Consider the following 27,988-nt stretch of genomic DNA (forward strand, 5'->3'; position numbering starts at 1 on the left):
AAAGAGTGTTCAGATCTGCTCAATCAAAAGTATGGTTTAACTCTGTTAGCTGAATGCACAGATCAGAAAGAAGTTTCACAGAATGATTCTGTGTAGTTTATATTTGGAGACATTCCTTTTTCCACTATTACCCTCTTAGCGCTCCGAATATCCACTTGCATTTTCTACAGAAATAGTGTTTCAGAACGGCTCAATCAAAACTAAGGTTCAACTCTTTTAGTTGAACAAACAGAACAGAAAGAAGTTTCACACAATTCTTCTGTGTAGTTTTTATTTGTAGACATTCTTTTTCCCAATATAGGCCTCTTAGCGCTCAGAATGTCCAATTGCAGTTTCTACAGAAAGAGTGTTTCAGAACGGCTCAATCAAAAGTAAGGTTCAACTCTGTTAGTTGAATGCACAGAACAGAAAGGAGTTTCATACAATGCTTCTGTGTAGTTTATATTTGAACATATTCTTTTTTCCACTATTACCCACTTAGCGTTACGAATGTCCAGTTGCATTTTCTACAGACAGAGTGTTTCAAAACTGCTCAATCAAAAGTATGGTTTAACTCTGTTAGCTGAATGCTCAGATCAGAAAGAAGTTTCACAGAATGCTTCTGTGTAGTTTATATATGGAGACATTCCTTTTTCCACTATTACCCTCTTAGCGCTCCGAATCTCCACTTGCATTTTCTACAGAAAGAGTGTTTCAGTACGGCTCAATCAAAACTAAGGTTCAACTCTTTTATTTGAACAAACAGAACAGAAAGTAGTTTCACACAATTCTTCTGTGTAGTTTTTATTTGTAGACATTCTTTTTCCCAATATAGGCCTCTTAGCGCTCAGAATGTCCAATTGCAGTTTCTACAGAAAGAGTGTTTCAGAACGGCTCAATCAAAAGTAAGGTTCAACTCTGTTAGTTGAATGCACAGCACAGAAAGAAGTTTCATACAATGCTTCTGTGTAGTTTATATTTGAACATATTCTTTTTTCCACTATTACCCACTTAGTGCTACGAATGTCCAGTTGCATTTTCTACAGACAGAGTGTTTCAAAACTGCTCAATCAAAAGTATGGTTTAATTCTGTTAGCTGAATGCTAAGATCAGAAAGAAGTTTCACAGAATGCTTCTGTGTAGTTTATATTTGAATATATTCATTTTTCCACTACTATGCTCTTAGCGCTCCAAATGTCCAGTTGCATTTTCTACAGAAAGAGTGTTCAGATCTGCTCAATCAAAAGTATGGTTTAACTCTGTTAGCGGAATGCACAGATCAGAAAGAAGTTTCACCGAATGATTCTGTGTAGTTTATATTTGAAGACATTCCTTTTTCCACTATTACCCTCTTAGCGCTCCGAATCTCCACTTGCATTTTCTACAAAAAGAGTGTTTCATAACTGCTCAATCAAAAATATGCTTTATCTCTGTTAACTGAATTTACAGATCAGAAATAAGTTTCACAGAATGCATCTGTGTAGTTTTTATTTGAAGATATTCTTTTTCCCAATGTAGGCCTCTTAGCGCTTAGCATGTCCAATTGCAGTTTCTACAGAAAGAGTGTTTCAGAACGGCTCAATCAAAAGTAAGGTTCAACTCTGTTAGTTGAATGCACAGAACAGAAAGAATTTTCACAAAATGCTACTGTGTAGTTTATATTTGAATATATTCCTTTTTCCACTATTACCCTCTTAGCGCTCCGAATGTCCACTTGCATTTTCTACAGAAAGAGTGTTCAGAACTCCGCAATAAAAAGTATGGTTTAACTCTGTTAGCTTAATGAACATATCAGAAATAAGTTTCACAAAATGCTTCTGTGTAGTTTTTATTTGAAGATATTATTTTTCCCAATGTAGGCCTCTTAGCGCTCAGAATGTCCAATTGCAGTTTCTACAGAAAGAGTGTTTCAGAAAGGCTCAATCAAAAGTAAGGTTCAACTCTGTTAGTTGAATGCACAGAACAGAAAGAAGTTTCATACAATGCTTCTGTGTAGTTTATATTTGAACATATTCTTTTTTCCACTATTACCCACTTAGCGCTACGAATGTCCAGTTGCATTTTCTACAGACAGAGTGTTTCAAAACTGCTCAATCAAAATATGGTTTAACTCTGTTAGCTGAATGCTCAGAACAGAAAGAAGTTTCACAGAATGCTTCTGTGTAGTTTATATTTGAATATATTCCTTTTTCCACTACTACTCTCTTAGCGCTCCAAATGTCCAGTTGCATTTTCTACAGAAAGAGTGTTCAGATCTGCTCAATCAAAAGTATGGTTTAACTCTGTTAGCTGAATGCACAGATCGGAAAGAAGTTTCACAGAATGATTCTGTGTAGTTTATATTTGGAGACATTCCTTTTTCCACTATTACCCTCTTAGCGCTCCGAATCTCCACTTGCATTTTCTACAGAAAGAGTGATTCAGAACGGCTCAATCAAAACTAAGGTTCAACACTTTTAGTTGAACAAACAGAACAGAAAGAAGTTTCACACAATTCTTCTGTGTAGTTTTTATTTGTAGACATTCTTTTTCCCAATATAGGCCTCTTAGCGCTCAGAATGTCCAATTGCAGTTTCTACAGAAAGAGTGTTTCAGAACGGCTCAATCAAAAGTAAGGTTCAACTCTGTTAGTTGAATGCACAGAACAGAAAGAAGTTTCATACAATGCTTCTGTGTAGTTTATATTTGAACATATTCTTTTTTCCACTATTACCCACTTAGCGCTACGAATGTCCCGTTGCATTATCTACATACAGAGTGTTTCAAAACTGCTCAATCAAATGTATGGTTTAACTCTGTTAGCTGAATGCTCAGATCAGAAAGAAGTTTCACAGAATGCTTCTGTGTAGTTTATATTTGAATATATTCCTTTTTCCACTACTACGCTCTTAGCGCTCCAAATGTCCAGTTGCATTTTCTACAGAAAGAGTGTTCAGATCTGCTCAATCAAAAGTATGGTTTAACTCTGTTAGCTGAATGCACAGATCAGAAAGAAGTTTCACCGAATGATTCTGTGTAGTTTATATTTGAAGACATTCCTGTTTCCACTATTACCCTCTTAGCGCTCCGAATCTCCACTTGCATTTTCTACAAAAAGAGTGTTTCATAACTGCTCAATCAAAAATATGTTTTATCTCTGTTAACTGAATTTACAGATCAGAAATAAGTTTCACAGAATGCATCTGTGTAGTTTTTATTTGAAGATATTCTTTTTCCCAATGTAGGCCTCTTAGTGCTTAACATGTCCAATTGCAGTTTCTACAGAAAGAGTGTTTCAGAACGGCTCAATCAAAAGTAAGGTTCAACTCTGTTAGTGGAATGCACAGAACAGAAAGAAGTTTCACAGAATGCTACTGTGTAGTTTATATTTGAATATATTACTTTTTCCACTATTACCCTCTTAGCGCTCCGAATGTCCACTTGCATTTTCTACAGAAAGAGTGTTAGGAAATGCACAATCAAAAGTATGGTTTAACTCTGTTAGCTTAATGAACATATCAGAAATAAGTTTCACACAATGCTTCTGTGTAGTTTTTATTTGAAGATATTATTTTTCCCAATATAGGCCTCTTAGCGCTCAGAATGTCCAATTGCAGTTTCTACAGAAAGAGTGTTTCAGAAAGGCTCAATCAAAAGTAAGGTTCAACTCTGTTAGTTGAATGCACAGAACAGAAAGAAGTTTCATACAATGCTTCTGTGTAGTTTATATTTGAACATATTCTTTTTTCCACTATTACCCACTTAGCGCTACGAATGTCCAGTTGCATTTTCTACAGACAGAGTGTTTCAAAACTGCTCAATCAAAAGTATGGTTTAACTCTGTTAGCTGAATGCTCAGATCAGAAAGAAGTTTCACAGAATGCTTCTGTGTAGTTTATATTTGAATATATTCCTTTTTCCACTACTACGCTCTTAGCGCTCCAAATGTCCAGTTGCATTTTCTACAGAAAGAGTGTTCAGATCTGCTCAATCAAAAGTATGGTTTAACTCTGTTAGCTGAATGCACATATCAGAAAGAAGTTTCACCGAATGATTCTGTGTAGTTTATATTTGAAGACATTCCTTTTTCCACTATTACCCTCTTAGTGCTCCGAATCTCCACTTGCATTTTCTACAAAAAGAGTGTTTCATAACTGCTCAATCAAAAATATGCTTTATCTCTGTTAACTGAATTTACAGATCAGAAATAAGTTTCACAGAATGCATCTGTGTAGTTTTTATTTGAAGATATTCTTTTTCCCAATGTAGGCCTCTTAGCGCTTAGCATGTCCAAATGCAGTTTCTACAGAAAGAGTGTTTCAGAACGGCTCAATCAAAAGTAAGGTACAACTCTGTTAGTTGAATGCACAGAACAGAAAGAATTTTCACAGAATGCTACTGTGTAGTTTATATTTGAATATATTCCTTTTTCCACTATTACCCTCTTAGCGCTCCGAATGTCCACTTGCATTTTCTACAGAAAGAGTGTTCAGAACTGCGCAATCCAAAGTATGGTTTAACTCTGTTAGCTTAATGAACATATCAGAAATAAGTTTCACATAATGCTTCTGTGTAGTTTTTATTTGAAGATATTATTTTTCCCAATATAGGCCTCTTAGCGCTCAGAATGTCCAATTGCAGTTTCTACAGAAAGAGTGTTTCAGAAAGGCTCAATCAAAAGTAAGGTTCAACTCTGTTAGTTGAATGCACAGAACAGAAAGAAGTTTCATACAATGCTTCTGTGTAGTTTATATTTGAACATATACTTTTTTCCACTATTACCCACTTAGCGCTACGAATGTCCAGTTGCATTTTCTACAGACAGAGTGTTTCAAAACTGCTCAATCAAAAGTATGGTTTAAGTCTGTTTGCTGAATGCTCAGATCAGAAAGAAGTTTCACAGAATGCTTCTGTGTAGTTTATATTTGAATATATTCCTTTTTCCACTACTACTCTCTTAGCGCTCCAAATGTCCAGTTGCATTTTCTACAGAAAGAGTGTTCAGATCTGCTCAATCAAAAGTATGGTTTAACTCTGTTAGCTGAATGCACAGATCAGAAAGAAGTTTCACAGAATGATTCTGTGTAGTTTATATTTGGAGACATTCCTTTTTCCACTATTACCCACTTATCCCTCCGAATCTCCACTTGCATTTTCTGCATAAAGCGTGTTTCAGAACGGCTCAATCAAAACTAAGGTTCAACTCTTTTAGTTGAACAAACAGAACAGAAAGATGTTTCACACAATTCTTCTGTGTAGTTTTTATTTGTAGACATTCTTTTTCCCAATATAGGCCTCTTAGCGCTCAGAATGTCCAATTGCAGTTTCTACAGAAGGAGTGTTTCAGAACGGCTCAATCAAAAGTAAGGTTCAACTCTGTTAGTTGAATGCACAGAACAGAAAGGAGTTTCATACAATGCTTCTGTGTAGTTTATATTTGAACATATTCTTTTTTCCACTATTACCCACTTAGCGCTACGAATGTCCAGTTGCATTTTCTACAGACAGAGTGTTTCAAAACTGCTCAATCAAAAGTATGGTTTAACTCTGTTAGCTGAATGATCAGATCAGAAAGAAGTTTCACAGAATGCTTCTGTGTAGTTTATATCTGAATATATTCCTTTTTCCACTACTACGCTCTTAGCGCTCCAAATGTCCAGTTGCATTTTCTACAGAAAGAGTGTTCAGATCTGCTCAATCAAAAGTGTGGTTTAACACTGTTAGCTGAATGCACAGATCAGAAAGAAGTTTCACCGAATGATTCTATGTAGTTTATATTTGAAGACATTCCTTTTTCCACTATTACCCTCTTAGCGCTCCGAATCTCCACTTGCATTTTCTACAAAAAGAGTGTTTCATAACTGCTCAATCAAAAATATGTTTTATCTCTGTTATCTGAATTTACAGATCAGAAATAAGTTTCACAGAATGCATCTGTGTAGTTTTTATTTGAAGATATTCTTTTTCCCAATGTAGGCCTCTTAGCGCTTAGCATGTCCAATTGCAGTTTCTACAGAAAGAGTGTTTCAGAACGGCTCAATCAAAAGTAAGGTTCAAATCTGTTCGTTGAATGCACAGAACAGAAAGAATTTTCACAGAGTGCTACTGTGTAGTTTATATTTGAATATATTCCTTTTTCCACTATTACCCTCTTAGCGCTCCGCATGTCCACTTGCATTTTCTACAGAAAGAGTGTTCAGAACTGCGCAATCAAAAGTATGGTTTAACTCTGTTAGCTTAATGAACATATCAGAAATAAGTTTCACACAATGCTTCTGTGTAGTTTTTATTTGAAGATATTATTTTTCCCAATATAGGCCTCTTAGCGCTCAGAATGTCCAATTGCAGTTTCTACAGAAAGAGTATTTCAGAAAGGCTCAATCAAAAGTAAGGTTCAACTCTGTTAGTTGAATGCACAGAACAGAAAGAAGTTTCATACAATGCTTCTGTGTAGTTTATATTTGAACATATTCTTTTTTCCACTATTACCCACTTAGCGCTACGAATGTCCAGTTGCATTTTCTACAGACAGAGTGTTTCAAAACTGCTCAATCAAAGTATGGTTTAACTCTGTTAGCTGAATGCTCAGATCAGAAAGAAGTTTCACAGAATGCTTCTGTGTAGTTTATATTTGAATATATTCCTTTTTCCACTACTACGCTCTTAGCGCTCCAAATGTCCAGTTGCATTTTTTACAGAAAGAGTGTTCAGATCTGCTCAATCAAAAGTATGGTTTAACTCTGTTAGCTGAATGCACAGATCAGAAAGAAGTTTCACCGAATGATTCTGTGTAGTTTATATTTGAAGACATTCCTTTTTCCACTATTACCCTCTTAGCGCTCCGAAACTCCACTTGCATTTTCTACAAAAAGAGTGTTTCATAACTGCTCAATCAAAAATATGTTTTATCTCTGTTAACTGAATTTACAGATCAGAAATAAGTTTCACAGAATGCATCTGTGTAGTTTTTATTTGAAGATATTCTTTTTCCCAATGTAGATCTCTTAGCGCTTAGCATGTCCAATTGCAGTTTCTACAGAAAGAGTGTTTCAGAACGGCTCAATCAAAAGTAAGGTTCAATTCTGTTAGTTGAATGCACAGAACAGAAAGAGGTTTCACAGAATGCTACTGTGTAGTTTTTATTTGTATATATTCCTTTTTCTACTATTACCCTCTTAGCGCTCCGAATGTCCACTTGCATTTTCTACAGAAAGAGTGTTCAGAACTGCGCAATCAAAAGTATGGTTTAACTCTGTTAGCTTAATGAACATATCAGAAATAAGTTTCACACAATGCTTCTGTGTAGTTTTTATTTGAAGATATTATTTTTCCCAATATAGGCCTCTTAGCGCTCAGAATGTCCAATTGCAGTTTCTACAGAAAGAGTGTTTCAGAAAGGCTCAATCAAAAGTAAGGTTCAACTCTGTTAGTTGAATGCACAGAACAGAAAGAAGTTTCATACAATGTTTCTGTGTAGTTTATATTTGAACATATACTTTTTTCCACTATTACCCACTTAGCGCTACGAATGTCCAGTTGCATTTTCTACAGACAGAGTGTTTCAAAACTGCTCAATCAAAAGTATGGTTTAACTCTGTTAGCTGAATGCTCAGATCAGAAAGAAGTTTCACAGAATGCTTCTGTGTAGTTTATATTTGAATATATTCCTTTTTCCACTACTACTCTCTTAGCGCTCCAAATGTCCAGTTGCATTTTCTACAGAAAGAGTGTTCAGATCTGCTCAATCAAAAGTATGGTTTAACTCTGTTAGCTGAATGCACAGATCAGAAAGAAGTTTCACAGAATGATTCTGTGTAGTTTATATTTGGAGACATTCCTTTTTCCATTATTACCCTCTTAGCGCTCCGAATCTCCACTTGCATTTTCTACAGAAAGAGTGTTTCAGAACGGCTCAATCAAAACTAAGGTTCAACTCTTTTAGTTGAACAAACAGAACAGAAAGAAGTTTCACACAATTCTTCTTTGTAGTTTTTATTTGTAGACATTCTTTTTCCCAATATAGGCCTCTTAGCGCTCAGAATGTCCAATTGCAGTTTCTACAGAAAGAGTGTTTCAGAACGGCTCAATCAAAAGTAAGGTTCAACTCTGTTAGTTGAATGCACAGAACAGAAAGAAGTTTCATACAATGCTTCTGTGTAGTTTATATTTGAACATATTCTTTTTTCCACTATTACCCACTTAGCGCTACGAATGTCCAGTTGCATTTTCTACAGACAGAGTGTTTCAAAACTGCTCAATCAAAAGTATGGTTTAACTCTGTTAGCTGAATGCTCAGATCAGAAAGAAGTTTCACAGAATGCTTCTGTGTAGTTTATATTTGGAGACATTCCTTTTTCCACTATTACCCTCTTAGCGCTCCGAATCTCCACCTGCATTTTCTACAGAAAGAGTGTTTCAGAACGGCTCAATCAAAACTAAGGTTCAACTCTTTTATTTGAACAAACAGAACAGAAAGAAGTTTCACACAATTCTTCTGTGTAGTTTTTATTTGTAGACATTCTTTTTCCCAATATAGGCCTCTTAGCGCTCAGAATGTCCAATTGCAGTTTCTACAGAAAGAGTGTTTCAGAACGGCTCAATCAAAAGTAAGGTTCAACTCTGTTAGTTGAATGCACAGAACAGAAAGAAGTTTCATACAATGCTTCTGTGTAGTTTGTATTTGAACATATTCTTTTTTCCACTATTACCCACTTAGCGCTACTAATGTCCAGTTGCATTTTCTACAGACAGAATGTTTCAAAACTGCTCAATCAAAAGTATGGTTTAACTCTGTTAGCTGAATGCTCAGATCAGAAAGAAGTTTCACAGAATGCTTCTGTGTAGTTTATATTTGAATATATTCCTTTTTCCACTACTACGCTCTTAGCGCTCCAAATGTCCAGTTGCATTTTCTACAGAAAGAGTGTTCAGATCTGCTCAATCAAAAGTATGGTTTAACTCTGTTAGCTGAATGCACAGATCAGAAAGAAGTTTCACCGAATGATTCTGTGTAGTTTATATTTGAAGACATTCCTTTTTCCACTATTACCCACTTAGCGCTCCGAATCTCCACTTGCATTTTCTACAAAAAGAGTGTTTCATAACTGCTCAATCAAAAATATGTTTTATCTCTGTTAACTGAATTTACAGATCAGAAATAAGTTTCACAGAATGCATCTGTGTAGTTTTTATTTGAAGATATTCTTTTTCCCAATGTAGGCCTCTTAGCGCTTAGCATGTCCAATTGCAGTTTCTACGGCAAGAGTGTTTCAGAACGGCTCAATCAAAAGTAAGGTTCAACTCTGTTAGTTGAATGCACAGAACAGAAAGAATTTTCACAGAATGCTACTGTGTAGTTTATATTTGAATATATTCCTTTTTCCACTATTAACCTCTTAGCGCTCCGAATGTCCACTTGCATTTTCTACAGAAAGAGTGTTCAGAACTGCGCAATCAAAAGTATGGTTTAACTCTGTTAGCTTAACGAACATATCAGAAATAAGTTTCACACAATGCTTCTGTGTAGTTTTTATTTGAAGATATTATTTTTCCCAATATAGGCCTCTTAGCGCTCAGAATGTCCAATTGCAGTTTCTACAGAAAGAGTGTTTCAGAAAGGCTCAATCAAAAGTAAGGTTCAACTCTGTTAGTTGAATGCACAGAACAGAAAGTAGTTTCATACAATGCTTCTGTGTAGTTTATATTTGAACATATTCTTTTTTCCACTATTACCCACTTAGCGCTACAAATGTCCAGTTGCATTTTCAACAGAGAGAGTGTTTCAAAACTGCTCAATCAAAAGTATGGTTTAACTCTGTTAGCTGAATGCTCAGATCAGAAAGAAGTTTCACAGAATGCTTCTGTGTAGTTTATATTTGAATATATTCTTTTTCCCCTACTACTCTCTTAGCGCTCCAAATGTCCAGTTGCATTTTCTACAGAAAGAGTGTTCAGATCTGCTCAATCAAAAGTATGGTTTAACTCTGTTAGCTGAATGCACAGATCAGAAAGAAGTTTCACAGAATGATTCTGTGTAGTTTATATTTGGAGACATACCTTTTTCCACTATTACCCTCTTAGCGCTCCGAATCTCCACTTGCATTTTCTACAGAAAGAGTGTTTCAGAACGGCTCAATCAAAACTAAGGTTCAACTCATTTAGGTGAACAAACAGAACAGAAAGAAGTTTCACACAATTCTTCTGTGTAGTTTTAATTTGTAGACATTCTTTTTCCAAATATAGGCCTCTTAGCGCTCAGAATGTCCAATTGCAGTTTCTACAGAAAGAGTGTTTCAGAACGGCTCAATCAAAAGTAAGGTTCAACTCTGTTAGTTGAATGCACAGAACAGAAAGAAGTTTCATACAATGCTTCTGTGTAGTTTGTATTTGAACATATTCTTTTTTCCACTATTACCCACTTAGCGCTACTAATGTCCAGTTGCATTTTCTACAGACAGAATGTTTCAAAACTGCTCAATCAAAAGTATGGTTTAACTCTGTTAGCTGAATGCTCAGATCAGAAAGAAGTTTCACAGAATGCTTCTGTTTAGTTTATATTTGAATATATTCCTTTTTCCACTACTACGCTCTTAGCGCTCCAAATGTCCAGTTGCATTTTCTACAGAAAGAGTGTTCAGATCTGCTCAATCAAAAGTATGGTTTAACTCTGTTAGCTGAATGCACAGATCAGAAAGAAGTTTCACCGAATGATTCTGTGTAGTTTATATTTGAAGACATTCCTTTTTCCACTATTACCCACTTAGCGCTCCGAATCTCCACTTGCATTTTCTACAAAAAGAGTGTTTCATAACTGCTCAATCAAAAATATGTTTTATCTCTGTTAACTGAATTTACAGATCAGAAATAAGTTTCACAGAATGCATCTGTGTAGTTTTTATTTGAAGATATTCTTTTTCCCAATGTAGGCCTCTTAGCGCTTAGCATGTCCAATTGCAGTTTCTACGGCAAGAGTGTTTCAGAACGGCTCAATCAAAAGTAAGGTTCAACTCTGTTAGTTGAATGCACAGAAGAGAAAGAATTTTCACAGAATGCTACTGTGTAGTTTATATTTGAATATATTCCTTTTTCCACTATTAACCTCTTAGCGCTCCGAATGTCCACTTGCATTTTCTACAGAAAGAGTGTTCAGAACTGCGCAATCAATAGTATGGTTTAACTCTGTTAGCTTAACGAACATATCAGAAATAAGTTTCACACAATGCTTCTGTGTAGTTTTTATTTGAAGATATTATTTTTCCCAATATAGGCCTCTTAGCGCTCAGAATGTCCAATTGCAGTTTCTACAGAAAGAGTGTTTCAGAAAGGCTCAATCAAAAGTAAGGTTCAACTCTGTTAGTTGAATGCACAGAACAGAAAGAAGTTTCATACAATGCTTCTGTGTAGTTTATATTTGAACATATTCTTTTTTCCACTATTACCCACTTACCGCTACGAATGTCCAGTTGCATTTCCTACAGACAGAGTGTTTCAAAACTGCTCAATCAAAAGTATGGTTTAACTCTGTTAGCTGAATGCTCAGATCAGAAAGAAGTTTCACAGAATGCTTCTGTGTAGTTTATATTTGAATATATTCCTTTTTCCACTACTACTCTCTTAGCGCTCCTAATGTCCAGTTGCATTTTCTACAGAAAGAGTGTTCAGATCTGCTCAATCAAAAGTATGGTTTAACTCTGTTAGCTGAATGCACAGATCAGAAAGTAGTTTCACAGAATGATTCTGTGTAGTTTATATTTGGAGACATTCCTTTTTCCACTATTATCTTCTTAGCGCTCCGAATCTCCACTTGCATTTTCTACAGAAAGAGTGTTTCAGAACGGCTCAATCAAAACTAAGGTTCAACTCTTTTAGTTGAACAAACAGAACAGAAAGAAGTTTCACACAATTCTTCTGTGTAGTTTTTATTTGTAGACATTATTTTTCCCAATATAGGCCTCTTAGCGCTCAGAATGTCCAATTGCAGTTTCTACAGAAAGAGTGTTTCAGAACGGCTCAATCAAAAGTGAGGTTCAACTCTGTTAGTTGAATGCACAGAACAGAAAGAAGTTTCATACAATGATTCTGTGTAGTTTATATTTGAACATATTCTTTTTTCCACTATTACCCACTTAGCGCTACGAATGTCCAGTTGCATTTTCTACAGACAGAGTGTTTGAAAACTGCTCAATCAAAGTATGGTTTAACTCTGTTAGCTGAATGCTCAGATCAGAAAGAAGTTTCACAGAATGCTTCTGTGTAGTTTATATTTGAATATATTCCTTTTTCCACTACTACGCTCTTAGCGCTCCCAATGTCCAGTTGCATTTTCTACAGAAAGAGTGTTCAGATCTGCTCAATCAAAAGTATGGTTTAACTCTGTTAGCTGAATGCACAGATCAGAAAGAAGTTTCACCGAATGATTCTGTGTAGTTTATATTTGAAGACATTCCTTTTTCCACTATTACCCTCTTAGCGCTCCGAATCTCCACTTGCATTTTCTACAAAAAGAGTGTTTCATAACTGCTCAATCAAAAATATGTTTTATCTCTGTTAACTGAATTTACAGATCAGAAATAAGTTTCACAGAATGCATCTGTGTAGTTTTTATTTGAAGATATTCTTTTTCCCAATGTAGGCCTCTTAGCGCTTAGCATGTCCATTGCAGTTTCTACAGAAAGAGTGTTTCAGAACGGCTCAATCAAAAGTAAGGTTCAACTCTGTTAGTTGAATGCACAGAACAGAAAGAATTTTCACAGAATGCTACTGTGTAGTTTATATTTGAATATATTCCTTTTTCCACTATTACCCTCTTAGCGCTCCGAATGTCCACTTGCATTTTCTACAGAAAGAGTGTTCAGAACTGCGCAATCAAAAGTATGGTTTAACTCTGTTAGCTTAACGAACATATCAGAAATAAGTTTCACACAATGCTTCTGTGTAGTTTTTATTTGAAGATATTATTTTTCCCAATATAGGCCTCTTAGCGCTCAGAATGTCCAATTGCAGTTTCTACAGAAAGAGTGTTTCAGAAAGGCTCAATCAAAAGTAAGGTTCAACTCTGTTAGTTGAATGCACAGAACAGAAAGAAGTTTCATACAATGCTTCTGTGTAGTTTATATTTGAACATATTCTTTTTTCCACTATTACCCACTTAGCGCTACGAATGTCCAGTTGCATTTCCTACAGACAGAGTGTTTCAAAACTGCTCAATCAAAAGTATGGTTTAACTCTGTTAGCTGAATGCACAGATCAGAAAGAAGTTTCACCGAATGATTCTGTGTAGTTTATATTTGAAGACATTCCTTTTTCCACTATTACCCTCTTAGCGCTCCGAATCTCCACTTGCATTTTCTACAAAAAGAGTGTTTCATAACTGCTCAATCAAAAATATGCTTTATCTCTGTTAACTGAATTTACAGATCAGAAATAAGTTTCACAGAATGCATCTGTGTAGTTTTTATTTGAAGATATTCTTTTTCCCAATGTAGGCCTCTTAGCGCTTAGCATGTCCAATTGCAGTTTCTACAGAAAGTGTGTTTCAGAACGGCTCAATCAAAAGTAAGGTTCAACTCTGTTAGTTGAATGCACAGAACAGAAAGAATTTTCACAGAATGCTACTGTGTAGTTTATATTTGAATATATTCCTTTTTGCACTATTACCCTCTTAGCGCTCCGAATGTCCACTTGCATTTTCTACAGAAAGAGTGTTCAGAACTGCGCAATCAAAAGTATGGTTTAACTCTGTTAGCTTAAAGAACATATCAGAAATAAGTTTCACACAATGCTTCTGTGTAGTTTTTATTTGAAGATATTATTTTTCCCAATATAGGCCTCTTAGCGCTCAGAATGTCCTATTGCAGTTTCTACAGAAAGAGTGTTTCAGAAAGGATCAATCAAAAGTAAGGTTCAACTCTGTTAGTTGAATGCACAGAACAGAAAGAAGTCTCATACAATGCTTCTGTGTAGTTTATATTTGAACATATACTTTTTCCACTATTACCCACTTAGCGCTACGAATGTCCAATTGCATTTTCTACAGACAGAGTGTTTCAAAACTGCTCAATCAAAAGTATGGTTTAACTCTGTTAGCTGAATGCTCAGATCAGAAAGAAGTTTCACAGAATGCTTCTGTGTAGTTTATATTTGAATATATTCCTTTTTCCACTACTACTCTCTTAGCGCTCCAAATGTCCAGGTGCATTTTCTACAGAAAGAGTGTTCAGATCTGCTCAATCAAAAGTATGGTTTAACTCTGTTAGCTGAATGCACAGATCAGAAAGAAGTTTCACAGAATGATTCTGTGTAGTTTATATTTGGAGACATTCCTTTTTCCACTATTACCCACTTAGCGCTCCGAATCTCCACTTGCATTTTCTGCATAAAGAGTGTTTCAGAACGGCTCAATCAAAACTAAGGTTCAACTCTTTTAGTTGAACAAACAGAACAGAAAGATGTTTCACACAATTCTTCTGTGTAGTTTTTATTTGTAGACATTCTTTTTCCCAATATAGGACTCTTAGCGCTCAGAATGTCCAATTGCAGTTTCTACAGAAAGAGTGTTTCAGAACGGCTCAATCAAAAGTAAGGTCCAACTCTGTTAGTTGAATGCACAGAACAGAAAGTAGTTTCATACAATGCTTCTGTGTAGTTTATATTTGAACATATTCTTTTTTCCACTATTACCCACTTAGCGCTACGAATGTCCAGTTGCATTTTCTACAGACAGAGTGTTTCAAAACTGCTCAATCAAAGTATGGTTTAACTCTGTTAGCTGAATGCTCAGATCAGAAAGAAGTTTCACAGAATGCTTCTGTGTAGTTTATATTTGAATATATTCCTTTTTCCACTACTACGCTCTTAGAGCTCCCAATGTCCAGTTGCATTTTTTACAGAGAGAGTGTTCAGATCTGCTCAATCAAAAGTATGGTTTAACTCTATTAGCTGAATGCACAGATCAGAAAGAAGTTTCACCGAATGATTCTGTGTAGTTTATATTTGAAGACATTCCTTTTTCCACTATTACCCTCTTAGCGCTCCGAATCTCCACTTGCATTTTCTACAAAAAGAGTGTTTCATAACTGCTCAATCAAAAATATGTTTTATCTCTGTTAACTGAATTTACAGATCAGAAATAAGTTTCACAGAATGCATCTGTGTAGTTTTTATTTGAAGATATTCTTTTTCCCAATGTAGAACTCTTAGCGCTTAGCATGTCCAATTGCAGTTTCAACAGAAAGAGTGTTTCAGAACGGCTCAATCAAAAGTAAGGTTCAATTCTGTTAGTTGAATGCACAGAACAGAAAGAGGTTTCACAGAATGCTACTGTGTAGTTTATATTTGTATATATTCCTTTTTCTACTATTACCCTCTTAGCGCTCCGAATGTCCACTTGCATTTTCTACAGAAAGAGTGTTCAGAACTGCGCAATCAAAAGTATGGTTTAACTCTGTTAGCTTAATGAACATATCAGAAATTAGTTTCACACAATGCTTCTGTGTAGTTTTTATTTGTAGACATTCTTTTTCCCAATATAGGACTCTTAGCGCTCAGAATGTCCAATTGCAGTTTCTACAGAAAGAGTGTTTCAGAACGGCTCACTCAAAAGTAAGGTTCAACTCTGTTAGTTGAATGCACAGAACAGAAAGAAGTTTCATACAATGCTTCTGTGTAGTTTATATTTGAACATATACTTTTTTCCACTATTACCCACTTAGCGCTACGAATGTCCAGTTGCATTTTCTACAGACAGAGTGTTTCAAAACTGCTCAATCAAAAGTATGGTTTAACTCTGTTAGCTGAATGCTCAGATCAGAAAGAAGTTTCACAGAATGCTTCTGTGTAGTTTATATTTGAATATATTCCTTTTTCCACTACTACTCTCTTAGCGCTCCAAATGTCCAGTTGCATTTTCTACAGAAAGAGTGTTCAGATCTGCTCAATCAAAAGTATGGTTTAACTCTGTTAGCTGAATGCACAGATCAGAAAGAAGTTTCACAGAATGATTCTGTGTAGTTTATATTTGGAGACATTCCTTTTTCCACTATTACCCTCTTAGCGCTCCGAATCTCCACTTGCATTTTCTGCATAAAGAGTGTTTCAGAACGGCTCAATCAAAACTAAGGTTCAACTCTTTTAGTTGAACAAACAGAACAGAAAGATGTTTCACACAATTCTTCTGTGTAGTTTTTATTTGTAGACATTCTTTTTCCCAATATAGGCCTCTTAGCGCTCAGAATGTCCAATTGCAGTTTCTACAGAAGGAGTGTTTCAGAACGGCTCAATCAAAAGTAAGGTTCAACTCTGTTAGTTGAATGCACAGAACAGAAAGGAGTTTCATACAATGCTTCTGTGTAGTTTATATTTGAACATATTCTTTTTTCCACTATTACCCACTTAGCGCTACGAATGTCCAGTTGCATTTTCTACAGACAGAGTGTTTTAAAACTGCTCAATCAAAAGTATGGTTTAACTCTGTTAGCTGAATGCTCAGATCAGAAAGAAGTTTCACAGAATGCTTCTGTGTAGTTTGTATCTGAATATATTCCTTTTTCCACTACTACGCTCTTAGCGCTCCAAATGTCCAGTTGCATTTTCTACAGAAAGAGTGTTCAGATCTGCTCAATCAAAAGTGTGGTTTAACTCTGTTAGCTGAATGCACAGATCAGAAAGAAGTTTCACCGAATGATTCTGTGTAGTTTATATTTGAAGACATTCCTTTTTCCACTATTACCCTCTTAGCGCTCCGAATCTCCACTTGCATTTTCTAAAAAAGAGTGTTTCATAACTGCTCAATCAAAAATATGTTTTATCTCTGTTAACTGAATTTACAGATCAGAAATAAGTTTCACAGAATGCATCTGTGTAGTTTTTATTTGAAGATATTCTTTTTCCCAATGTAGGCCTCTTAGCGCTTAGCATGTCCAATTGCAGTTTCTACAGAAAGAGTGTTTCAGAACGGCTCAATCAAAAGTAAGGTTCAACTCTGTTAGTTGAATGCACAGAACAGAAAGAATTTTCACAGAGTGCTACTGTGTAGTTTATATTTGAATATATTCCTTTTTCCACTATTACCCTCTTAGCGCTCCGAATGTCCACTTGCATTTTCTACAGAAAGAGTGTTCAGAACTGCGCAATCAAAAGTATGGTTTAACTCTGTTAGCTTAATGAACATATCAGAAATAAGTTTCACACAATGCTTCTGTGTAGTTTTTATTTGAAGATATTATTTTTCCCAATATAGGCCTCTTAGCGCTCAGAATGTCCAATTGCAGTTTCTACAGAAAGAGTATTTCAGAAAGGCTCAATCAAAAGTAAGGTTCAACTCTGTTAGTTGAATGCACAGAACAGAAAGAAGTTTCATACAATGCTTCTGTGTAGTTTATATTTGAACATATTCTTTTTTCCACTATTACCCACTTAGCGCTACGAATGTCCAGTTGCATTTTCTACAGACAGAGTGTTTCAAAACTGCTCAATCAAAAGTATGGTTTAACTCTGTTAGCTGAATGCTCAGATCAGAAAGAAGTTTCACAGAATGCTTCTGTGTAGTTTATATTTGAATATATTCCTTTTTCCACTACTACTCTCTTAGCGCTCCAAATGTCCAGTTGCATTTTCTACAGAAAGAGTGTTCAGATCTGCTCAATGAAAAGTATGGATTAACTCTGTTAGCTGAATGCACAGATCAGAAAGAAGTTTCACAGAATGATTCTGTGTAGTTTATATTTGGAGACATTCCTTTTTCCACTATTACCCTCTTAGCGCTCCGAATCTCCACTTGCATTTTCTACAGAAAGAGTGTTTCAGAACGGCTCAATCAAAACTAAGGTTCAACTCTTTTAGTTGAACAAACAGAACAGAAAGAAGTTTCACACAATTCTTCTGTGTAGTTTTTATTTGTAGACATTCTTTTTCCCAATATAGGCCTCTTAGCGCTCAGAATGTCCAATTGCAGTTTCTACAGAAAGAGTGTTTCAGAACGGCTCAATCAAAAGTAAGGTTCAACTCTGTTAGTTGAATGCACAGAACAGAAAGAAGTTTCATACAATGCTTCTGTGTAGTTTATATTTGAACATATTCTGTTTTCCACTATTACCCACTTAGCGCTACGAATGTCCAGTTGCATTTTCTACAGACAGAGTGTTTCAAAACTGCTCAATCAAAGTATGGTTTAACTCTGTTAGCTGAATGCTCAGATCAGAAAGAAGTTTCACAGAATGCTTCTGTGTAGTTTATATTTGAATATATTCCTTTTTCCACTACTACGCTCTTAGCGCTCCAAATGTCCAGTTGCATTTTTTACAGAAAGAGTGTTCAGATCTGCTCAATCAAAAGTATGGTTTAACTCTGTTAGCTGAATGCACAGATCAGAAAGAAGTTTCACCGAATGATTCTGTGTAGTTTATATTTGAAGACATTCCTTTTTCCACTATTACCCTCTTAGCGCTCCGAATCTCCACTTGCATTTTCTACAAAAAGAGTGTTTCATAACTGCTCAATCAAAAATATGTTTTATCTCTGTTAACTGAATTTACAGATCAGAAATAAGTTTCACAGAATGCATCTGTGTAGTTTTTATTTGAAGATATTCTTTTTCCCAATGTAGAACTCTTAGCGCTTAGCATGTCCAATTGCAGTTTCTACAGAAAGAGTGTTTCAGAACGGCTCAATCAAAAGTAAGGTTCAATTCTGTTAGTTGAATGCACAGAACAGAAAGAGGTTTCACAGAATGCTACTGTGTAGTTTATTTTTGTATATATTCCTTTTTCTACTATTACCCTCTTAGGGCTCCGAATGTCCACTTGCATTTTCTACAGAAAGAGTGTTCAGAACTGCGCAATCAAAAGTATGGTTTAACTCTGTTAGCTTAATGAACATATCAGAAATAAGTTTCACACAATGCTTCTGTGTAGTTTTTATTTGAAGATATTATTTTTCCCAATATAGGCCTCTTAGCGCTCAGAATGTCCAATTGCAGTTTCTACAGAAAGAGTGTTTCAGAAAGGCTCAATCAAAAGTAAGGTTCAACTCTGTTAGTTGAATGCACAGAACAGAAAGAAGTTTCATACAATGCTTCTGTGTAGTTTATATTTGAACATATTCTTTTTTCCACTATTACCCACTCAGCGCTACGAATGTCCAGTTGCATTTTCTACAGACAGAGTGTTTCAAAACTGCTCAATCAAAAGTATGGTTTAACTCTGTTAGCTGAATGCTCAGATCAGAAAGAAGTTTCACAGAATGCTTCTGTGTAGTTTATATTTGAATATATTCCTTTTTCCACTACTACTCTCTTAGCGCTCCAAATGTCCAGTTGCATTTTCTACAGAAAGAGTGTTCAGATCTGCTCAATCAAAAGTATGGTTTAACTCTGTTAGCTGAATGCACAGATCAGAAAGAATTTTCACAGAATGATTCTGTGTAGTTTATATTTGGAGACATTTCTTTTTCCACTATTACCCTCTTAGCACTCCTAATCTCCACTTGCATTTTCTACAGAAAGAGTGTTTCAGAACGGCTCAATCAAAACTAAGGTTCAACTCTTTTAGTTGAACAAACAGAACAGAAAGAAGTTTCACACAATTCTTCTGTGTAGTTTTTATTTGTAGACATTCTTTTTCCCAATATAGGCCTCTTAGCGCTCAGAATGTCCAATTGCAGTTTCTACAGAAAGAGTGTTTCAGAACGGCTCAATCAAAAGTAAGGTTCAACTCTGTTAGTTGAATGCACAGAACAGAAAGTAGTTTCATACAATGCTTCTGTGTAGTTTGTATTTGAACATATTCTTTTTTCCACTATTACCCACTTAGCGCTACGAATGTCTAGTTGCATTTTCTACAGACAGAATGTTTCAAAACTGCTCAATCAAAAGTATGGTTTAACTCTGTTAGCTGAATGCTCAGATCAGAAAGAAGTTTCACAGAATGCTTCTGTGTAGTTTATATTTGAATATATTCCTTTTTCCACTACTACGCTCTTAGTGCTCGAAATGTCCAGTTGCATTTTCTACAGAAAGAGTGTTCAGATCTGCTCAATCAAAAGTATGGTTTAACTCTGTTAGCTGAATGCACAGATCAGAAAGAAGTTTCACAGAATGATTCTGTGTAGTTTATATTTGAAGACATTCCTTTTTCCACTATTACCCTCTTAGCGCTCCGAATCTCCACTTGCATTTTCTACAAAAAGAGTGTTTCATAACTGCTCAATCAAAAATATGCTTTATCTCTGTTAACTGAATTTACAGATCAGAAATAAGTTTCACAGAATGCATCTGTGTAGTTTTTATTTGAAGATATTCTTTTTCCCAATGTAGGCCTCTTAGCGCTTAGCATGTCCAATTGCAGTTTCTACAGAAAGAGTGTTTCAGAACGGCTCAATCAAAAGTAAGGTTCAACTCTGTTAGTTGAATGCACAGAACAGAAAGAAGTTTCACAGAATGCTACTGTGTAGTTTATATTTGAATATATTCTTTTTTCCACTATTACCCTCTTAGCGCTCCGAATGTCCACTTGCATTTTCTACAGAAAGAGTGTTCAGAACTGCGCAATCAAAAGTATGGTTTAACTCTGTTAGCTTAATGAACATATCAGAAATAAGTTTCACACAATGCTTCTGTGTAGTTTTTATTTGAAGATATTATTTTTCCCAATATAGGCCTCTTAGCGCTCAGAATGTCCAATTGCAGTTTCTACAGAAAGAGTGTTTCAGAAAGGCTCAATCAAAAGTAAGGTTCAACTCTGTTAGTTGAATGCACAGAACAGAAAGAAGTTTCATACAATGCTTCTGTGTAGTTTATATTTGAACATATTCTTTTTTCCACTATTACCCACTTAGCGCTACGAATGTCCAGTTGCATTTTCTACAGACAGAGTGTTTCAAAACTGCTGAATCAAAAGTATGGTTTAACTCTGTTAGCTGAATGCTCAGATCAGAAAGAAGTTTCACAGAATGCTTCTGTGTAGTTTATATTTGAATATATTCCTTTTTCCACTACTACTCTCCTAGCGCTCCAAATGTCCAGTTGCATTTTCTACAGAAAGAGTGTTCAGATCTGCTCAATCAAAAGTATGGTTTAACTCTGTTAGCTGAATGCACAGATCAGAAAGAAGTTTCACAGAATGATTCTGTGTAGTTTATATTTGGAGACATTCCTTTTTCCACTATTACCCTCTTAGCGCTCCGAATCTCCACTTGCATTTTCTACAGAAAGAGTGTTTCAGAACGGCTCAATCAAAACTAAGGTTCAACTCTTTTAGTTGAACAAACAGAACAGAAAGAAGTTTCACACAATTCTTCTGTGTAGTTTTTATTTGTAGACATTCTTTTTCCGAATATAGGCCTCTTAGCGCTCAGAATGTCCAATTGCAGTTTCTACAGAAAGAGTGTTTCAGAACGGCTCAATCAAAAGTAAGGTTCAACTCTGTTAGTTGAATGCACAGAACAGAAAGAAGTTTCATACAATGCTTCTGTGTAGTTTGTATTTGAACATATTCTTTTTTCCACTATTACCCACTTAGCGCTACGAATGTCCAGTTGCATTTTCTACAGACAGAGTGTTTCAAAACTGCTCAATCAAAAGTATGGTTTAACTCTGTTAGCTGAATGCTCAGATCAGAAAGAAGTTTCAGAGAATGCTTCTGTGTAGTTTATATTTGAATATATTCCTTTTTCCACTACTACGCTCTTAGCGCTCCAAATGTCCAGTTGCATTTTCTACAGAAAGAGTGTTCAGATCTGCTCAATCAAAAGTATGGTTTAACTCTGTTAGCTGAATGCACAGATCAGAAAGAAGTTTCACCGAATGATTCTGTGTAGTTTATATTTGAAGACATTCCTTTTTCCACTATTACCCTCTTAGCGCTCCGAATCTCCACTTGCATTTTCTACAAAAAGAGTGTTTCATAACTGCTCAATCAAAAATATGTTTTATCTCTGTTAACTGAATTTACAGATCAGAAATAAGTTTCACAGAATGCATCTGTGTAGTTTTTATTTGAAGATATTCTTTTTCCCAATGTAGGCCTCTTAGCGCTTAGCATGTCCATTGCAGTTTCTACAGAAAGAGTGTTTCAGAACGGCTAAATCAAAAGTAAGGTTCAACTCTGTTAGTTGAATGCACAGAACAGAAAGAATTTTCACAGAATGCTACTGTGTAGTTTATATTTGAATATATTCCTTTTTCCACTATTACCCTCTTAGCGCTCCGAAAGTCCACTTGCATTTTCTACAGAAAGAGTGTTCAGAACTGCGCAATCAAAAGTATGGTTTAACTCTGTTAGCTTAACGAACATATCAGAAATAAGTTTCACAAAATGCTTCTGTGTAGTTTTTATTTGAAGATATTATTTTTCCCAATATAGGCCTCTTAGCGCTCAGAATGTCCAATTGCAGTTTCTACAGAAAGAGTGTTTCAGAAAGGCTCAATCAAAAGTAAGGTTCAACTCTGTTAGTTGAATGCACAGAACAGAAAGAAGTTTCATACAATGCTTCTGTGTAGTTTATATTTGAACATATTCTTTTTTCCACTATTACCCACTTAGCGCTACGAATGTCCAGTTGCATTTACTACAGACAGAGTGTTTCAAAACTGCTCAATCAAAAGTATGGTTTAACTCTGTTAGCTGAATGCTCAGATCAGAAAGAAGTTTCACAGAATGCTTCTGTGTAGTTTATATTTGAATATATTCCTTTTTCCACTACTACGCTCTTAGCGCTCCAAATGTCCAGTTGCATTTTCTACAGAAAGAGTGTTCAGATCTGCTCAATTAAAAGTATGGTTTAACTCTGTTACCTGAATGCACAGATCAGAAAGAAGTTTCACCGAATGATTCTGTGTAGTTTATATTTGAAGACATTCCTTTTTCCACTATTACCCTCTTAGCGCTCTGAATCTCCACTTGCATTTTCTACAAAAAGAGTGTTTCATAACTGCTCAATCAAAAATATGCTTTATCTCTGTTAACTGAATTTACAGATCAGAAATAAGTTTCACAGAATGCATCTGTGTAGTTTTTATTTGAAGATATTCTTTTTCCCAATGTAGGCCTCTTAGCGCTTAGCATGTCCAATTGCAGTTTCTACAGAAAGAGTGTTTCAGAACGGCTCAATCAAAAGTAAGGTTCAACTCTGTTAGTTGAATGCACAGAACAGAAAGAAGTTTCACAGAATGCTACTGTGTAGTTTATATTTGAATATATTCTTTTTTCCACTATTACCCTCTTAGCGCTCCGAATGTCCACTTGCATTTTCTACAGAAAGAGTGTTCAGAACTGCGCAATCAAAAGTATGGTTTAACTCTGTTAGCTTAATGAACATATCAGAAATAAGTTTCACACAATGCTTCTGTGTAGTTTTTATTTGAAGATATTATTTTTCCCAATATAGGCCTCTTAGCGCTCAGAATGTCCAATTGCAGTTTCTACAGAAAGAGTATTTCAGAAAGGCTCAATCAAAAGTAAGGTTCAACTCTGTTAGTTGAATGCACAGAACAGAAAGAAGTTTCATACAATGCTTCTGTGTAGTTTATATTTGAACATATTCTTTTTTCCACTATTACCCACTTAGCGCTACGAATGTCCAGTTGCATTTTCTACAGACAGAGTGTTTCAAAACTGCTCAATCAAAAGTATGGTTTAACTCTGTTAGCTGAATGCTCAGATCAGAAAGAAGTTTCACAGAATGCTTCTGTGTAGTTTATATTTGAATATATTCCTTTTTCCACTACTACTCTCTTAGCGCTCCAAATGTCCAGTTGCATTTTCTACAGAAAGAGTGTTCAGATCTGCTCAATGAAAAGTATGGATTAACTCTGTTAGCTGAATGCACAGATCAGAAAGAAGTTTCACAGAATGATTCTGTGTAGTTTATATTTGGAGACATTCCTTTTTCCACTATTACCCTCTTAGCGCTCCGAATCTCCACTTGCATTTTCTACAGAAAGAGTGTTTCAGAACGGCTCAATCAAAACTAAGGTTCAACTCTTTTAGTTGAACAAACAGAACAGAAAGAAGTTTCACACAATTCTTCTGTGTAGTTTTTATTTGTAGACATTCTTTTTCCCAATATAGGCCTCTTAGCGCTCAGAATGTCCAATTGCAGTTTCTACAGAAAGAGTGTTTCAGAACGGCTCAATCAAAAGTAAGGTTCAACTCTGTTAGTTGAATGCACAGAACAGAAAGAAGTTTCATACAATGCTTCTGTGTAGTTTATATTTGAACATATTCTGTTTTCCACTATTACCCACTTAGCGCTACGAATGTCCAGTTGCATTTTCTACAGACAGAGTGTTTCAAAACTGCTCAATCAAAAGTATGGTTTAACTCTGTTAGCTGAATGCTCAGATCAGAAAGAAGTTTCACAGAATGCTTCTGTGTAGTTTATATTTGAATATATTCCTTTTTCCACTACTACGCTCTTAGCGCTCCAAATGTCCAGTTGCATTTTTTACAGAAAGAGTGTTCAGATCTGCTCAATCAAAAGTATGGTTTAACTCTGTTAGCTGAATGCACAGATCAGAAAGAAGTTTCACCGAATGATTCTGTGTAGTTTATATTTGAAGACATTCCTTTTTCCACTATTACCCTCTTAGCGCTCCGAATCTCCACTTGCATTTTCTACAAAAAGAGTGTTTCATAACTGCTCAATCAAAAATATGTTTTATCTCTGTTAACTGAATTTACAGATCAGAAATAAGTTTCACAGAATGCATCTGTGTAGTTTTTATTTGAAGATATTCTTTTTCCCAATGTAGAACTCTTAGCGCTTAGCATGTCCAATTGCAGTTTCTACAGAAAGAGTGTTTCAGAACGGCTCAATCAAAAGTAAGGTTCAATTCTGTTAGTTGAATGCACAGAACAGAAAGAGGTTTCACAGAATGCTACTGTGTAGTTTATTTTTGTATATATTCCTTTTTCTACTATTACCCTCTTAGGGCTCCGAATGTCCACTTGCATTTTCTACAGAAAGAGTGTTCAGAACTGCGCAATAAAAAGTATGGTTTAACTCTGTTAGCTTAATGAACATATCAGAAATAAGTTTCACACAATGCTTCTGTGTAGTTTTTATTTGAAGATATTATTTTTCCCAATATAGGCCTCTTAGCGCTCAGAATGTCCAATTGCAGTTTCTACAGAAAGAGTGTTTCAGAAAGGCTCAATCAAAAGTAAGGTTCAACTCTGTTAGTTGAATGCACAGAACAGAAAGAAGTTTCATACAATGCTTCTGTGTAGTTTATATTTGAACATATTCTTTTTTCCACTATTACCCACTCAGCGCTACGAATGTCCAGTTGCATTTTCTACAGACAGAGTGTTTCAAAACTGCTCAATCAAAAGTATGGTTTAACTCTGTTAGCTGAATGCTCAGATCAGAAAGAAGTTTCACAGAATGCTTCTGTGTAGTTTATATTTGAATATATTCCTTTTTCCACTACTACTCTCTTAGCGCTCAAAATGTCCAGTTGCATTTTCTACAGAAAGAGTGTTCAGATCTGCTCAATCAAAAGTATGGTTTAACTCTGTTAGCTGAATGCACAGATCAGAAAGAATTTTCACAGAATGATTCTGTGTAGTTTATATTTGGAGACATTCCTTTTTCCACTATTACCCTCTTAGCACTCCTAATCTCCACTTGCATTTTCTACAGAAAGAGTGTTTCAGAACGGCTCAATCAAAACTAAGGTTCAACTCTTTTAGTTGAACAAACAGAACAGAAAGAAGTTTCACACAATTCTTCTGTGTAGTTTTTATTTGTAGACATTCTTTTTCCCAATATAGGCCTCTTAGCGCTCAGAATGTCCAATTGCAGTTTCTACAGAAAGAGTGTTTCAGAACGCCTCAATCAAAAGTAAGGTTCAACTCTGTTAGTTGAATGCACAGAACAGAAAGTAGTTTCATACAATGCTTCTGTGTAGTTTGTATTTGAACATATTCTTTTTTCCACTATTACCCACTTAGCGCTGCGAATGTCCAGTTGCATTTTCTACAGACAGAATGTTTCAAAACTGCTCAATCAAAAGTATGGTTTAACTCTGTTAGCTGAATGCTCAGATCAGAAAGAAGTTTCACAGAATGCTTCTGTGTAGTTTATATTTGAATATATTCCTTTTTCCACTACTACGCTCTTAGTGCTCGAAATGTCCAGTTGCATTTTCTACAGAAAGAGTGTTCAGATCTGCTCAATCAAAAGTATGGTTTAACTCTGTTAGCTGAATGCACAGATCAGAAAGAAGTTTCACCGAATGATTCTGTGTAGTTTATATTTGAAGACATTCCTTTTTCCACTATTACCCTCTTAGCGCTCCGAATCTCCACTTGCATTTTCTACAAAAAGAGTGTTTCATAACTGCTCAATCAAAAATATGCTTTATCTCTGTTAACTGAATTTACAGATCAGAAATAAGTTTCACAGAATGCATCTGTGTAGTTTTTATTTGAAGATATTCTTTTTCCCAATGTAGGCCTCTTAGCGCTTAGCATGTCCAATTGCAGTTTCTACAGAAAGAGTGTTTCAGAACGGCTCAATCAAAAGTAAGGTTCAACTCTGTTAGTTGAATGCACAGAACAGAAAGAAGTTTCACAGAATGCTACTGTGTAGTTTATATTTGAATATATTCTTTTTTCCACTATTACCCTCTTAGCGCTCCGAATGTCCACTTGCATTTTCTACAGAAAGAGTGTTCAGAACTGCGCAATAAAAAGTATGGTTTAACTCTGTTAGCTTAATGAACATATCAGAAATAAGTTTCACACAATGCTTCTGTGTAGTTTTTATTTGAAGATATTATTTTTCCCAATATAGGCCTCTTAGCGCTCAGAATGTCCAATTGCAGTTTCTACAGAAAGAGTGTTTCAGAAAGGCTCAATCAAAAGTAAGGTTCAACTCTGTTAGTTGAATGCACAGAACAGAAAGAAGTTTCATACAATGCTTCTGTGTAGTTTATATTTGAACATATTCTTTTTTCCACTATTACCCACTCAGCGCTACGAATGTCCAGTTGCATTTTCTACAGACAGAGTGTTTCAAAACTGCTCAATCAAAAGTATGGTTTAACTCTGTTAGCTGAATGCTCAGATCAGAAAGAAATTTCACAGAATGCTTCTGTGTAGTTTATATTTGAATATATTCCTTTTTCCACTACTACTCTCTTAGCGCTCCAAATGTCCAGTTGCATTTTCTACAGAAAGAGTGTTCAGATCTGCTCAATCAAAAGTATGGTTTAACTCTGTTAGCTGAATGCACAGATCAGAAAGAATTTTCACAGAATGATTCTGTGTAGTTTATATTTGGAGACATTCCTTTTTCCACTATTACCCTCTTAGCACTCCTAATCTCCACTTGCATTTTCTACAGAAAGAGTGTTTCAGAACGGCTCAATCAAAACTAAGGTTCAACTCTTTTAGTTGAACAAACAGAACAGAAAGAAGTTTCACACAATTCTTCTGTGTAGTTTTTATTTGTAGACATTCTTTTTCCCAATATAGGCCTCTTAGCGCTCAGAATGTCCAATTGCAGTTTCTACAGAAAGAGTGTTTCAGAACGGCTCAATCAAAAGTAAGGTTCAACTCTGTTAGTTGAATGCACAGAACAGAAAGTAGTTTCATACAATGCTTCTGTGTAGTTTGTATTTGAACATATTCTTTTTTCCACTATTACCCACTTAGCGCTGCGAATGTCCAGTTGCATTTTCTACAGACAGAATGTTTCAAAACTGCTCAATCAAAAGTATGGTTTAACTCTGTTAGCTGAATGCTCAGATCAGAAAGAAGTTTCACAGAATGCTTCTGTGTAGTTTATATTTGAATATATTCCTTTTTCCACTACTACGCTCTTAGTGCTCGAAATGTCCAGTTGCATTTTCTACAGAAAGAGTGTTCAGATCTGCTCAATCAAAAGTATGGTTTAACTCTGTTAGCTGAATGCACAGATCAGAAAGAAGTTTCACCGAATGATTCTGTGTAGTTTATATTTGAAGACATTCCTTTTTCCACTATTACCCTCTTAGCGCTCCGAATCTCCACTTGCATTTTCTACAAAA

Source organism: Symphalangus syndactylus, chromosome 17 (assembly GCF_028878055.3).
Source record: "Symphalangus syndactylus isolate Jambi chromosome 17, NHGRI_mSymSyn1-v2.1_pri, whole genome shotgun sequence".
In the NCBI taxonomy this organism is placed as follows: Eukaryota; Metazoa; Chordata; class Mammalia; order Primates; family Hylobatidae; genus Symphalangus; species Symphalangus syndactylus.